The following is a 14,732-nucleotide window of genomic DNA, read 5'->3' as shown; positions in this document are numbered from 1 at the left end:
CATGCATATTCAGGTCTTTACGTCTTTTCTCATATGTCTTTTGATGCAGACTCTACACCATTTTCAGTTATAAAGGGGTCCTTTTACTAAGGTGTGCTGAAAAATGGCCTGCGGTAGTGTAGGCGTGGGTTTTGGGCGCACACCAATCTATTTTTCAGTGTGCCTGTAAAAAGGCCTTTTTAAAATTTTTGCCAAAAATAGACGTGCGGCAAAATCAAAATGCCATGCGTCCATTTTGGGTCTGCAGCCTTACCGCCAGCCATTGACCTAGTGGCAAAGTCTCACGCAGTAACTGGGCGGTAATGGCCTATGTGCGTCAAATGCCACTTGGCGCGCATCCAATATGCACGTCCAAAAATAAAAATCATTTTTCGGCCGTGCGCCAAAAATGAAATTACCGCAAGAGCCACGCGGTAACTTCATTTTGGCGCACATTGGACACTTACGTGGCTTAGTAAAATGGCCCCAAAATTACCCCTGAAAAGGTACCATTTGTAGACTCCAATACATTGGATTCTTTGTATTTCTAAAATATCTGTTATTACAAGTGTTTGGTTGTTTCTACTACAGTATAATTACAACATGTATAATCTGAAAAAACTATGCCAGAGTATGGTTTTGCATACTGTACATTCACCACAGTTTTCTCAGTAGGTCTTATAAGCTAGTTTATAATTAATGATATAAACCAATGAAAAATTAATTAAATCCACTTATAGCTTTTATTTCTATTGTAGCTTGCCTGGAGTTGGATTTTGGATTGTATTTCTGCCGGAGTCTGATTGCTTTATTGCTTCTGGCCTAATTTTTTTAAATTAGAGCAGTTAACACACACAATGGGGTCAATATTCAACAGGATTTAAGTGGGCAGGAGAGGCTCCCCCACTCAGTGGGCCATCCCTGGTTATTTAGTGGCACTTAACCACATAATGCCACTTAATACCCTCTCTGACCACTGTGGCACTATGCAGTTAGTGCAGGGATGGTCTGTGAGCGGAGTCAGGGAAGACAAAGCAGTTATGTGGGCACCTATCATGTTCAGTGCTTGTGCCCACCACTCTCCCCTCTAAGCTCCCCCCTCCAACTGCACTGCTGCCAGTGGGGGGGGGGGGGAGAGAGGGGGCTTCAATATTGTATTTTCAATCACTAGGGACAGGCAGGTACTTTGTAGTCCTGCACAGCTTGCTTGTCCCTCACTATTAAAAATGTGATAGTGAAACAGCACCCTCTACTGGCAGGACTATACGCTCAGCTTAGAGGGAACAGTGGTGCTTGCATAGCTAAGTGGGCAGACAGAACTGCACAAAAGGCAGTCGTATCTTTATTTAGATTTTGCTCACACCTTTTCAGTAGTAGCTCAAGGTGAGTTACATTCAGGTACCCTGGGTATTTCCTAGTCCCTGGAGGGCTTACAATCTGAGGGGCCCTTTTACTAGGTCGAGTAAGTGTGCGCACAACACGCGCCAAAATGGAGTTACTGCTCGGCTACCCTATGGCTCTTGCGGTAATTGTATTTTTGACATGCGTCCGATACGCGCATCTGAAAAATATTTGACACACATAGGTCATTAACACCCAGATTATTTACCGCTAGGTCAATGGCTGACGGTAAGGTCTCAGATCCAAAATGGACACGCGGCAATTTTGATTTTGCCGCACGCCCATTTTTGGCAAAAAAGGGCCTTTTTTACATGCGCGCTAAAAAATGGATCGGTGTGCATCCAAACCCCATGCCTATACTACCGCAAGCCATTTTTCAGCGCGCCTTTGTAAAAGGACCCCTGAGTTTATACCTGAGGCAATGGAGGGTTAAGTGACTTGCCCAAGATCATAAAGAGCAAAAGTGGGAATTAAACCTTTTTGAACTGAATGTTTGCTCACTTAGCTGTGAGGGTGCCGGCACTGAGTATCTGCTGGCACCCGTATAACTTCCAGGGCAGCAACTGATCTGAATATTTAATGCCAATTCCCAGACATGGCTCAGCACTGAATATCCAGGTTAGATTCTACTACTACTACTTATTTCTGTAATGCTACTAGACGTATCCAGGGCTGTACATTAAACATGTATGAGACAGTCTCTGCTCGACAGAGCTTACAATCTATTCAAGACAGACAAACAGGACAAATAAGGGAACCACTATTGTCTTTAAGCTGCTGACTACCACAGGCTGAATATTAAAGGGAATGATATTGGTTGCACACAAGCAAATGCAGCAGATGTACACCACAACCAAAGAGTCTCATTTCATATGAGGCTCTTGCTGAGCATATATTTGCTAAAGACAAGAATCAATTTACACAGACACAAGATCCAATGGCACAAAAGGAATCAAAGTGACACCTTTGCAGGGGAGAAATTTCAGGACCAGGGCACAGTATCAGTGACCTTATGGTCAGAATACTGAGAGGAAATTTTAAAACAATCGAGGACATAAGACTTTTGACCTTAAAATAAGATACTTTGCAGTTAATGAGAAATGGCTTAACAAACATTAGTGTTTTCTATCACATTATAAACCATACATTTGTACTGCAATGTCACCTTCTGATCCCCCATCCATCTCTCCCTCTGTTCTCCTTTTCTCCCTCCTTTCTTCCTTCCCTCCACCCCTCCTTTCCCTGGAATGCATTTATGTTTCATTTATATATTTTCACAGCCTTTTGCTCATCCTGTCCTGATCTGAGGAAGGAAGTTTTGGCCTCTGAAAGCTACTGAAAAATGTATTATCAGTCTGATAAAAAGGTGTCACCTCATTTTCAATTCTCTGATTTGAAAATATATAGGAGCCATCTTTTAACACCAAGGCCTTTATGATATCTGATGCTACGTGGTCTTTTTTATCTTGTATCACAATTTTTGCAAGTAAAACTAAACATCAACAAGCAGTTTTTACAATTGTGAGATGAAGGTGAGGGTCTCCCATCCTATGTCTGTTGAAAAATCCTTGCGGCAGCAGAATGGCACTTCAGACAATTAGGTCAGTTTACAGTGGGATTGAACAGGCTAAATAATGACAGAGCTGGCTAGATCAGTGCCATTAAAGAGGCCAGACTAATTGGCTTCATTAGCCTCCTAAATTTCACTAGATGCCTAATTTACCTGAGCAATGTCTGGGCAGTTTCAGTGAAAAAGGGGTCTTGGGCTGCGTATTTTTAGGGTGGAGGATCAGAGGGAAAGAAAGGCAGTCTATATGGGGGCAATTCTATAGCATTGTGTAATGTTTAGTTACCAAGAACATAAGAACACAAGGACATAAAAATAGTTATACTGGGTCAGAGCAATGGTCCATCATCTTGCTTCTAACAGCGGTCAGTCCAGGTCACAAGTATCTGACAAGCTCAATGCAGCTTACATGGGGCAATGGAGGGTTAAGTGACTTGCCCAGAGTCACAAGGAGCTGCCTGTGCCTGAAGTGGGAATTGAACTCAGTTTCTCAGGACCAAAGTCCACCACCCTAACCACTAGGCCACTCCTCCACTCCAAGCTTGTTTTAAACCCAGATACACTATCTGCTGTTGCCATACCCTTCAGCAACGCGTTCCAGAGCTTAACTATTCACTGAGTGAAAAAATATTACCTCCTATTTGTTTTAAAAGTATTTCCATATAATTTCATTGAGTGCCCCTGGTCTTTGTAAGTTTTGAAAAAGTATAAAAATCGATTCACTTTTACCGTTCTACTCCACTCAGGATTTTGTAGATCTCAGAAGGTGCCTATTTGGAGCCTTTTCTATAAAGAAACGTACGCACCCACTTTTCTGTATAGAATACCAGGGTTGCAGGGCAAATACATGCCTATATTTTAAGTGTGCCCAATTACATGTGTTACAATGTATGTTCTTTTCTTTCTTACATATAATGCAACCTGTATGTGTTTAGATTGCATATTAACTGGGTTTTCAGATCATTTCTCAGGAGGCTTTTGACCAGGAAACCCTGCACTTAATCATCAGATAAGTATAATTATAAGAATATAACAACTCTTTATACTCTGGTTACCCTTTCAATAATCTAAACCTTACAGGATGGATTCTTTCCTTCTTGTTTTCTATTGCTTAAGGTGTTAGGAGATTTTCTATCAAATGTCAAAGCTACTCGGGTAAATATAACCTAGGAACCTTTCTTGTGTTTTCTCTCTCTCTTTCTCAAAAACTTAGCACAAATTGGTAATATGTTCTTAACGCAGTCCTCAGTGATGTGCAAGTGCTGTGTAAATGACAGCTCTTATCTGTTTCCAGCTTTCTTTAAATTCTTCATTTCATCTCCTTTCTTGTATACACATTGGGGCCCTTTGACTTCTAAGATGCTGAACAATTTCAGTCCAGGATCAGACCTTTACCTATTAAAAAAAAAAAAAAAAAAAAAGACTCCCCCCTCCAGAAACTTTCTTCCTATCTGAAGGTGTGTGTACTACCTTTGTGTTCCTGTGGAAGTTTCAAGATACCTTCACAGTGACAAAACATGGCTACATTTTTTTGTTATATTTGTACCCTGCACTTTCCCACTCATGGCAGGCTCATTGTGGCTTACATATTGTATACAGTTACTTATTTGTACCTGGGGCAATGGAGGGTTAAGTGACTTGCCCAGAGTCACAGGGAGCTGCCTGTGCCTCAAGTGGGAATTGAACTCAGTTCCGCAGTCCACCACCTTAACCACTAGGCTACTCCTCCACTCCACCCTTGAAATAAACAATGGGTCTTAAATCCCTTTTCCTCACTATTCTATTTTCTTCTGGTTGGGCTGGCTTCTTCCAGAATGAAAGTATTCCCCTTTCAGTTTCACTCACATAAAGCAGTCAAAACTTTAAGCTCACTTCCTTTATCAGGTCCCCTTTTGATTTTGACAGTAAATTCAGCTTTTACTTCCTTATACGTAAGCTGACCAAGCTTATGTCAGGAAATCTCTTCATAAAACAAAAGCCAGATCTTGTAATTCCACAGAACTCTTTTAAAACTCTGTTCTCTATTCATAGATCTCTCTTCTTTCCTCAGAGTCTGGCAAACTCAGAAAGTTTTGTTTAACTCAAAAAGTTCAAATTAATGTCCCTTCTTCTTCTATAGTGTTTTAAAACAGACTGAGAAGTCAAAATCCAGAAGCTTAAACCCAGTCTCTGTGACAAAAGCTAAAAAGTTGGCAGATTGGCTTAACAATTCTGCTCAACTCTTTCAGAATTAATGACTGGGATTCACAAACTGATCCTTCTTAAACTTTCAACAATATACTGTTCTAAATCCCTTAAATCACTTTCAAATCTAAGAATCAGAACTCAGGAATTTCCTGAAAATGTACACAGCTTCACTTAGTAGAACTCTCTGAAAATCATTTTGCTTTAAGAAATTCGCCCCCCTGTTTACTAAGCTGCAAGGCAATGCCGACACAGCCCATTCAAAGTAAACGGGGGGGGGGGGGGGGGGGGGGGTCAATGTTAAATAATATCTCATTTCCTTTTCTCTCAAAACATTTACAAATCTTGACGCAAATTTCAGTTTCTACATTAACCTCTGCTTATAAAATTTTCCTTACACAGAACTAGTATCACTCCTTTCTTGATCTTAATATTTCTCTCCAATCCTAACCAAATATGACAATTTCAATATTATCAATCCTTATACACATCCAGTCTTACTCTCTTCAGCCCAACTGTCTTCTCCTCCCAGTCCCCAGAACTTTCCCCAGAAAACAGACCCTGATCTCAGAGTTCTAAAGCTGCAGACTGCAGGCTCACACTGCTGCAAAGCTCAAACATCATAAAACCACAAATTAAAAAAAAATAAAAAATAACCTCCGTTTTCACTTTTAACCTCTGACATCATGTTTTAATGAGCTGCTCATGTGATTTATATAAAAATCCTAATTTTTAAAAGCTCGATTTCACTTGACAAATGTTTTTCATCTTTTTGAACATAGAAACAGCACCATAAAGGTTGCACCCAACTTCTGCCACCTCTTTTTACCTCAACACATGGGGGGGGGGGGGCCCTGTTTACTAAGGTGCGCTAGTGTTTTTAGGGTGTGCTAAAAATTAGCGCACCTATAGCGTGGCTTATTAAACAGGGCCCATATATTTTAAGTGGCCAGAATCTTAAAACATGTCTCTCCCCCCCCCCCCCATTAATTTAAATTTAAAGCTGGTGTCAGTGTCAGTCTCCTTAGGCAACAGGGCACAGGCACAATTTTTCATACTATTTTTGGCTCCTCTATCTTCCCCCAGGTACCAAACCAAAATTTAACCTCTGGTTACAAATAACTACAACCACTATCTTTAAAGACCTGTTTATGACATCCCTTTCAGATCATTTTTAAACTTCTTTTGCAGCATTAATAACTTTTACAGGTATACATAGAATTTTGACTGCATCTTTCTCGGTTCTAGCCCTGGACGTTTTCGCTTTGTTCCATTACGGCTGAAAAACATACAAATCAAGGTAAGGTATACACAAAAAGTAGCACATATGAGTTTATCTTGTTGGGCAGACTGGATGGACCATGCAGGTCTTTTTCTGCCGTCATCTACTATGTTACTATGAATGCCCAAATCCCGCCTGCAAAATAAATTCTTGTGATTTGGATGCACTGCAGATGAACTGCATAGAAAATCATCTTTAAAATGGATTTCAAAAACAGTGATTTGGATGTTTTGGGAAAAAGAAAACATTCAAATGCCACTTTGTGCCATTTTCTGTTTCAAAAATGAGCCTCCGTGTCTTGTACCACAGCCTGTCTATGGTCAATTCTAGGTGTAGAAGGTGGACCACATTGTATTTCTGGACAATACATGTCTTGTAGGGGATTATCAATGTAGTAGTGAAGTAAAAGCTCAGGGATTTCTTCAATCTAAGTGAGCAAACTAGCTATGACATTCCAGTGATGAAGGTTTAGTGGGGCAATATTACTCAGCCATAGACAGATAGCTAATGAGTATTAGTAGGTTGCAGAGTGCCACTAATAATCTACATTGTGGAACTTAGCTGTATGTCTACCAAATGCATATTTGAAGATTGGGCTCGGAATGGTGCACAGTACTAGCCCCAGAGCATTCATTCTCAAAGTCTTTACTGATGCACCCCAGTTTGTTAAAACCATCTTTGAGATCAGGTTGTTATATAACTTTAGATGCCAGTTTGTTTTTTGAAAGGCAGAGTGTGGTCAAAAGTGACCCAAGGTACAATGGTTTTCATTCATAGCACAGTCTGTGATCAAGAAGAAAAATGTTAAGTTCTTTTGTTGCATTTGCATGATATAGACGCAGAATGAAAGACACTGTTTAGCTGGAACTTGGTGTGGGTAGATCAGCGTTTAAATTATCTTCCAAGTCCAAGAAGCTGTATAAATTACAAAAATGCTGGAGAAAGCACTGATCCTAGAGGCAGACCATTCTTCTGACGTTTTTCAGGCCCTCACTGTTATCAGCATATATCATGTTTTCCTCACTTTCTCTTCTACATCCATCCTGTACACTGATCTCTATCGCTCAACTTGCTTCCATTTAATTTTCTCTCTCTCCCTCTCTATCCATTAAGATGTCACTCCTCCTCCTTCCCGTTCACTCCTCAATTTCCCTCTTTTACTGCATCTACCTACAGCTTTTCATTAATCATTTCTCTCTTTTTGCTCATTCTTTCAGTAATGTCCTCTTCTGTGTCCAGCATCTCTCCTCCTCTGTCCAAAATCTTTTCTCTCCTCCACTAACAGGGAGAGGAAAGTTATCAAAATGGGCTACAATTAAGACAGGTTATTTTACCACAAGTCACGCTATTTTATGCAATGATACCCTGTGCTAAAGTAGTAAGACTTGTGTTTAAATAGCCCATTTTAACAGTAGCCCACATTGATAACTTTCTCCCATAGAATCGCCCCTCTTTTGCTTTCTCTTTCTCCCTATCCCCCCATGCCCAACTTTCCTGCCTGTCTCTTGCTGTCTCTTTTCTGTGTTCAGCATCTGCCCACTTCTTTCTCCCCTCCTGTGTTCAGCATCTGCTTTTCCTTTCCTCCTGTATCCAACATCTTTTCTATCACTCAATTCCTGTATCTCCTTACATACCCTTGTCTCCATATAACCCCCATGTCCAACATCTCCTTTCCATTTACCTATATGCCCCATCTCATTTGCTCCTCTGTTTATCATCTCCCTATGCCCCCTCATGTCCAGCATCAACCCTCATGTGTCCGTTATCTGCCTTCCATCTCCCTATATAATCCTATGTCCAGAATTTCTTCTCTATCTCCCAATTCCCACCTTCCATTTGTCCACTCTTTGAACTATCTCTCCTGGTCTCTCACCATTTTTGACATCTGCACTCTCTTCTCATCCCTCACCATGTCTAGGTTCTCCCCATTTCCCTTCTGTGTCCAACATCTTCCCTCCATCTCTCTTTGACTTCATCATGTCCAACATCTCCCTTTACAACCACCTACTTTGATCCAGCATCTGTCGCCATGGACCTCTGATTCCCCCTTCCTCAGTTCAATAGATTTCTTCAGTCTCTCAATGCTCCTCTCATGTCCATCATATTCCCTCTCCCTTCCACTCCATAGTTCAATATTTCTCCATTTCTGTTCTCTTCTCCCCCTTCCACTACATTATCCCATATCTCTGCATCCTCCTTCCAGTTTTCCAGCATCTCTTCCTCTCTCTCTTCCCTTCACCCCATGATCCAATATCTCTCCATCCTCTCTCTCTCTCTTCCCTTCACCCCATGATCCAATATCTCTCCATCCTCTCTCTCTCTCTCACCCTCTCCTCAACTTCTGGGTCCGGATCCAATATCTCTCCCTCTCTCTTCCCTCCCCTTCCCTCCACCCTGGGGTCCAACACCCCTCCATCTCTCCTTCTTTCCTGCATTATCCAGCATCTCCCCATTCTTCCCTCTTTTCCACCCTTAGGTCTAGATCCAATCTCTCTCTCTCCCCTCTACCCCTGGGTCCAACATCTCTCCCTATCTCTTCCTTCCCCCCCCCCCCCCATTCTCTAGCACGTCTTGCCTCTGCTATACCTTGCTCAGGTAAACCTTCTCTCCCTCATTCTCTCTCACCCCCCATCCACCCCCCCCCCCCCCGGTGATCCAGCTACACTCCTGGTGTACTTCTCAGTGCCTGTTTCCCCTTCTGTTATCCAGAAGCAGGAGTGTTTCACTGTGCCAGTGAGAAAGCCTTCCTTCTGCCACTGTACTGATCTAGGCAAAGTATAGTGTAGCTTAAACAGCCAGCTTAAACCATCCCTAAGTAGAAGCTTTACCAGTAAACTAATTCTTAAGCAAATTTTCTTTATTGTAGCAGTCACAATAGACAAAGAAAATCCAACTTACAGTTCAGTTGCTTAGAAGAGAATTGTTGCCTTCTACACATAGAGTCTGCATCTAGCCACCCTAGAGGCAACGAGATGGCCAGAACCTCAACCCAACTTTATGCTTAGTGGAAAGCTGTGCTTACAAATTATAGAATAAGATCGGTTGTACACATAAATTATTTTAATAATGAGCTGATAACTGGTGTTAATGAGCACTATTTGGTTTCTATTGGCACTAATTGGCATTCCCCTTAGTTGTTATTCTGTAACTTGCGCGTGCAAATTCTACCATGCACTCATACTTGGGGGCATGTGTGAGTCAGGAACATGCCTAGCAGTTGTGTATGCATGTTATAGATTATTAGCATTTAAATGCCTAACTGCCTACAGTTAAGCACATCATAAAAACTCCGCAGCCATTTTCTATATCTGAGAGGAACATGCTGATGTTAATAATGTGAGTAGCATGTGGCACAAGGAGACACGAGTTGGCTATTTTTTGAAGAGTTTCCATCAGGAGAGATTTCTTATTTTTTTACATTGTTTTTCAGTGAATCTCTTCCCCGAGGAAGATGCGAAACCTGGCCATGTCGGTGGTGGCTCCTGCAACTTTGAAATCAGCTGCCAGTTAAGTATTAGGATCTATCTTTGAAAAAATGAGAGCAGCGCTAAATTTTCTTTCTTAACACTCTTTTTCCTATGGGCCTGAATGCAAAACTAGTATGGTTAGGCACGAGCACTTACAGCAGCGTTTGACATGGAGTAAGTACACCTAAAGTTAGGCGCATATATGTGGACTTAGGTTAGAATTCTATAATAGCAATGCTGTTATAGAATTCACGTTTAGCACACTGTGTCCTGACTCCTAACTTTAGGTGCTCATTCTTGAATCAACCCTTAATATTTTTTCTGAATTAAAGTGTCTCTGATAGTTATAGTTTATTTCATTTGCTATACCGCTCAGGGCCATGCCAATGCGGTAAGCCAGGTAAGCAATGCAGGGGGGCGCCTGCCTTCGAGGGGCGCTGCTGCCCTGCGGTCCCTGCCTTCCACTCACTTGCAAAATCTTTTAGCTGAAGTTGCGATCGCCCCTGCCCTGCCTAAAACAGGAAGTGAAAGCAACAGCATTATTCACTGAGGCAGGCAGGCTCTTCAAGTTATTTTAAAGCATGCAACCAAATTGCTATATATGCTGTGGTTTGTGGCTAATTCCTCACTCAGGGTGAGCTTCAGAGCTTGAACCGCATTCAAATTAAAGACAACCTGAAATTTTAAAAGTGCTAAAAATAAGTTTTAAAAGTATTTGTATTAAATCTAATTGCAGAATTCAGGTGCTGGGACTCTGTACTTGGTTGTCATATGCTCAGATTTGTTTAAATCGTATGCAAATTAGTCCGTTTTTGGGAGGTTCTCATTTGCATATTTATGAATAAAAAATGATGGAAGTGTTTACAGCCTTAATGTTAGGGCATGGCTCTGATCAAAAGTGTGAAGTTTGGTCCAAAAACGAAGGGTTTATCTAGTGTTTTTCACTAAAAATTCCCATTACAGTGTCTGTATGTTAATCTGCATTCAAATAGAGCTCTCTGATTGGATGATCAGCTTTTGTTAGAAATCTGCCCGGAAGGGAACAGAGTGAGACAGCAACTGACTGTCGGTTTGGCCAAGAGAGACATGCAGCTGTGAGTTCCTGTGTGTGTTGACTGAAATTATAAAAGACTGCCAGATTATGTGGTAAATGAGAAAATATGAATGAAAAGAGGTTGGTGGAGATTGAAGTTTGAGATTTCTCTAGTGAAAAAGGATCTGAATATTTCAGGATTACTTGAAGTTTATGAAGAATAGAAAAGGGTGAATTTCAGTTTAAGAGTGTTTAAATCCTATAAGCTATATAAAGGCTAGGTAGATTTAAGTGACTGTAAGCAAGGAAACCTTAATATTTAATCTGAAATAAATATTTGATCTGAGATAGTTGATCAGAGACAAATGTTTGATCTGAATTATATCCTTTGGTGCAAAGGAGATTAGAAAAAGAATCTTTGGAAACTAAGAGGACTTTGCTCACATTTTGAATTAGCATTCCTATTTTGAGTTGGAAATCTTTGAAGTGTTATGAAAATACATTTTGCTTTAATGAAATTGCTAAACTTTAGAGTCAGAGCCTTATCAATGAGGGATACATACAGTGCTATTTTTTTCCTGATGTCCAGCTTACTTGCCTGCTCCCTTCTGTTCCTGCTTTGCTAGATGGAGGGGGTGGGGGCGCCAACTGATAGTCTGCAGGGGGGCACCAGAGACCCTAGGCACGGCCCTGATACCGCTTAGCTTAAATACATAAGATCACACAAGACAAGGGGGCTAAAATAAGTGCATTGCTTATAAGCTCCTCAGTCAAGGTATTTGGCTTTGAGGATTCTAGAACATTTTACATTTTGAATGCTTCGTGTCATTTTTGTGATTCTGAAACTGTTCATGTTTTCATCAGTTGTACTTTCTTGTCAATTATTGGTCACCTCATAACAACAGTGGCCTGCAAAGCCAGACCTCTCTATTCGCAGTGTAGTATTGCAAGCCGAAGTTATCTATCAAATCTACAAGATGGGAACAGTGTCATATACAGTTGTTTAAAGATGCTTCATCAATGTCTTTCCAGAAAAATAAGCTTTATTTATTGCACAGTATAGACATAAAGCAAAGTATTTTTTTCCTGTAGAGAAAATTGAAAGCAATGTGCTATAGATATTGAACAGTAATTCTGATTTAGTCAGACAAAGACAACCACTAAATCACCACAGAACGCATGTGAGCTTTATAAATTGCTGCATGACACAAATATCATATCCAGTCAGAATAAGAAATAGTAGAGGTGTTAATCTAAGCCATGATATGAAAGAAAAACAAGGATAAGAAAGCTATAGGTAAGGCCTTGCATTAGCCGAACAGAAGAAATAAATGGAGCAACATTTCTAAGAGTCACACTCTTTCTAGCAAACTAATAAGAATGTGCTTCCTAAATGCTTTCCTGCATGGATTTTTCTTGCTAGTCCAACAGCATTTGTCTTTCCTTCAGATTTTCTTGTTTACAGGAGACCTGGGAAAATAGGAGGTGAGCCCTGCATTCCTCAGGGTCTTCATTGTGGCTCCTTTTGAAATGTAAAAGCAGTACCTCAGTTAGCCCTGTATACATCTCTCACTTTTCTTCACAGTAATACTTCAAATAGTTAAAAGTCCTATTAGTCTTGGGCAGGTAGATCCAAGAGAAATTAAATGAGACAGTCTGTTATGATTTGTAATGCATGGACTGTATGTACAGCACGATCCCCAAAAAACTATTTACCTGGATGTATTAATGAAGGTTAAGTTACTTGCACAGGGTCACAAAGTGAATAGAAAATAGAGCTGTCAAATCGGGGTGTCCAGGTATATGGCATTACGGGGGCAATTTGATAACATAAGTGCTAACATTTATACACCTATTACATATATGTTTAGAATATATTTACATACATCTGTATGCACATAGGTCCAAAACTGCCAAACTTTTGCCTACACGCCATTCTACATATATGTGTTTAATTTAAAATAAAATCTATTTAATGCATGGTTAGTGCACACACAGACAACTAAACTAATACAAAACGCTTTAGCCTGTCCTACATTTGGCCATTAACGCTGCTTATGTATGCATTATAACCTAATGCGGCTTAGTAAAAAAGCCCCTAGGAGCACAAGTGCAAAATTAATGTGGCTTAATTTTTAAAAACTCCTGAGCTTTACTTATTTGAAGTGAGAAAGGAAATAGAAAGGACAACCTAGCAAGGCTTGAAGTATTGTAAGAACCTGTATTTTAGATTCATGTTGTGTACACCAGTGACAGTTGCATACTGCCCTCTAGCACTATTTAACCAGCAAGGAACTGCTCCTGTCTGGTAAAATAGCCTAAATCTGGCTAAGTGCTAATATTTAACGCGAGATAGCCAACTATCTTGGCTGAATATTACCGCTTACTGGCTAGCCCGATCACGGTTAGCGCCAATGTTTATTGGCTGACTGGCAAAGTTTATTCGACCAGATAGACCCACATAAATATCAGGTCTATATTTGGCTGCTATAAATTTGCCAGTCAGCCAATGAATATTGGTTTAACCGGCTATATTCAGACAGCCCCAAAAAGCGGAAATTCAAATCCAGTTGCCGGATACAGCCCAGGTTCGCTGCCGACTGCGGGAGGCAGCCCGACTAACTTCCGCGGTCTGAATATCAGCCAGGTAAATTCTCTTGGCAGCTACAACTGCAAAATGGCCAGCGGTGGATCCTATTCAGCATCACTAGGAGACTGGAGGCATATTTTCAAAGCACTTTGTAACTTTGTAAATCTAAGTGCTTTGAAAATGAGCCCCATTGCACCAGCATCCTCCCCTAACAGCATCAAGCTTGGTCTGGCAGTAGCAATTCTATACCTGGGTACCTTTCCTTTATAGCAGGGGTGCTCAATGTTGGTCTTTGATGGCCATAACCCAGTTGGGTTTTCAGGATTTTCCCAATGAATATGCATGAGATCTATTTGCATGCACTGCCACCAATGTATGCAAATAGATCTCATGTATATTCATTGTCTTTTTCAGGGAGCCCAGTATTCTGTTTCCAACAGTGGCCACAAGTTCCTGGCAGAAACCCAGTTAGTAGCAACATTCCATGCTACCAATTCCAGGGCAAGCAGTGGCTTCCCCCATGTCTATCTCAACAGCAGACTATGGACTGTTCCTCCAGGAACTTGTCCAAAACCTTTTTAAACTGCTGTTACCACATCCTCCAGCTCAGGGGGTCCTTTTACTAAGCTGTGGTAAAAAGGGCCCTGCACAAGCAGTGGGGGCTGTTTTTGTTGTGTGCTGTGGCCCTTTTTACCACCGCGGGTAAAAAAGGCTGGCAATAGCCATGGCCATGCAGTAAAATTGCTTTTACCATGTGGCCATGCAAGGGGGAGCACTTACCACCACCTACTGAGGTGGAAGTAAGGGCTCCCACACTAACCCGGCAGTAACCAAGTAGCATGCAGCGCTGTCCGATTATTTATTTGTTACATTTGTATCCCACATTTTCCCATCTATTTGTAGGCTCAATGTGGCTTACACAGTACCGCAGAGGCCTTTGCAGGCTCCGGTGTGAACAAATACAGCCACATTAGGGAATCGGAGAACGGAAGAGTTGTGTTATGCCCATTACGTGCTTTAGTTTGGTTTGATTACCGCCGGGTAACTGCCTCACTAGAAAATAGTGCCTTATTTCCCCTAGTGCAGGAAATGGTGCGTGCTAGGGCTGGAATTACGGCCAGCGGTAGCTCCATATTGGCATGCGGTAAGCTCGCCTTGGGCTTACCCTGCTTTGTAAAAGGGCTCTACACTGTTATGGAATAGTGCTGTTCTGTGCCCAACTTGCATGC

The sequence above is a fragment of the Microcaecilia unicolor genome, chromosome 2, assembly GCF_901765095.1.
Source record: "Microcaecilia unicolor chromosome 2, aMicUni1.1, whole genome shotgun sequence".
Taxonomy (NCBI): Eukaryota; Metazoa; Chordata; class Amphibia; order Gymnophiona; family Siphonopidae; genus Microcaecilia; species Microcaecilia unicolor.
This window is presented reverse-complemented; position numbering follows the sequence as displayed.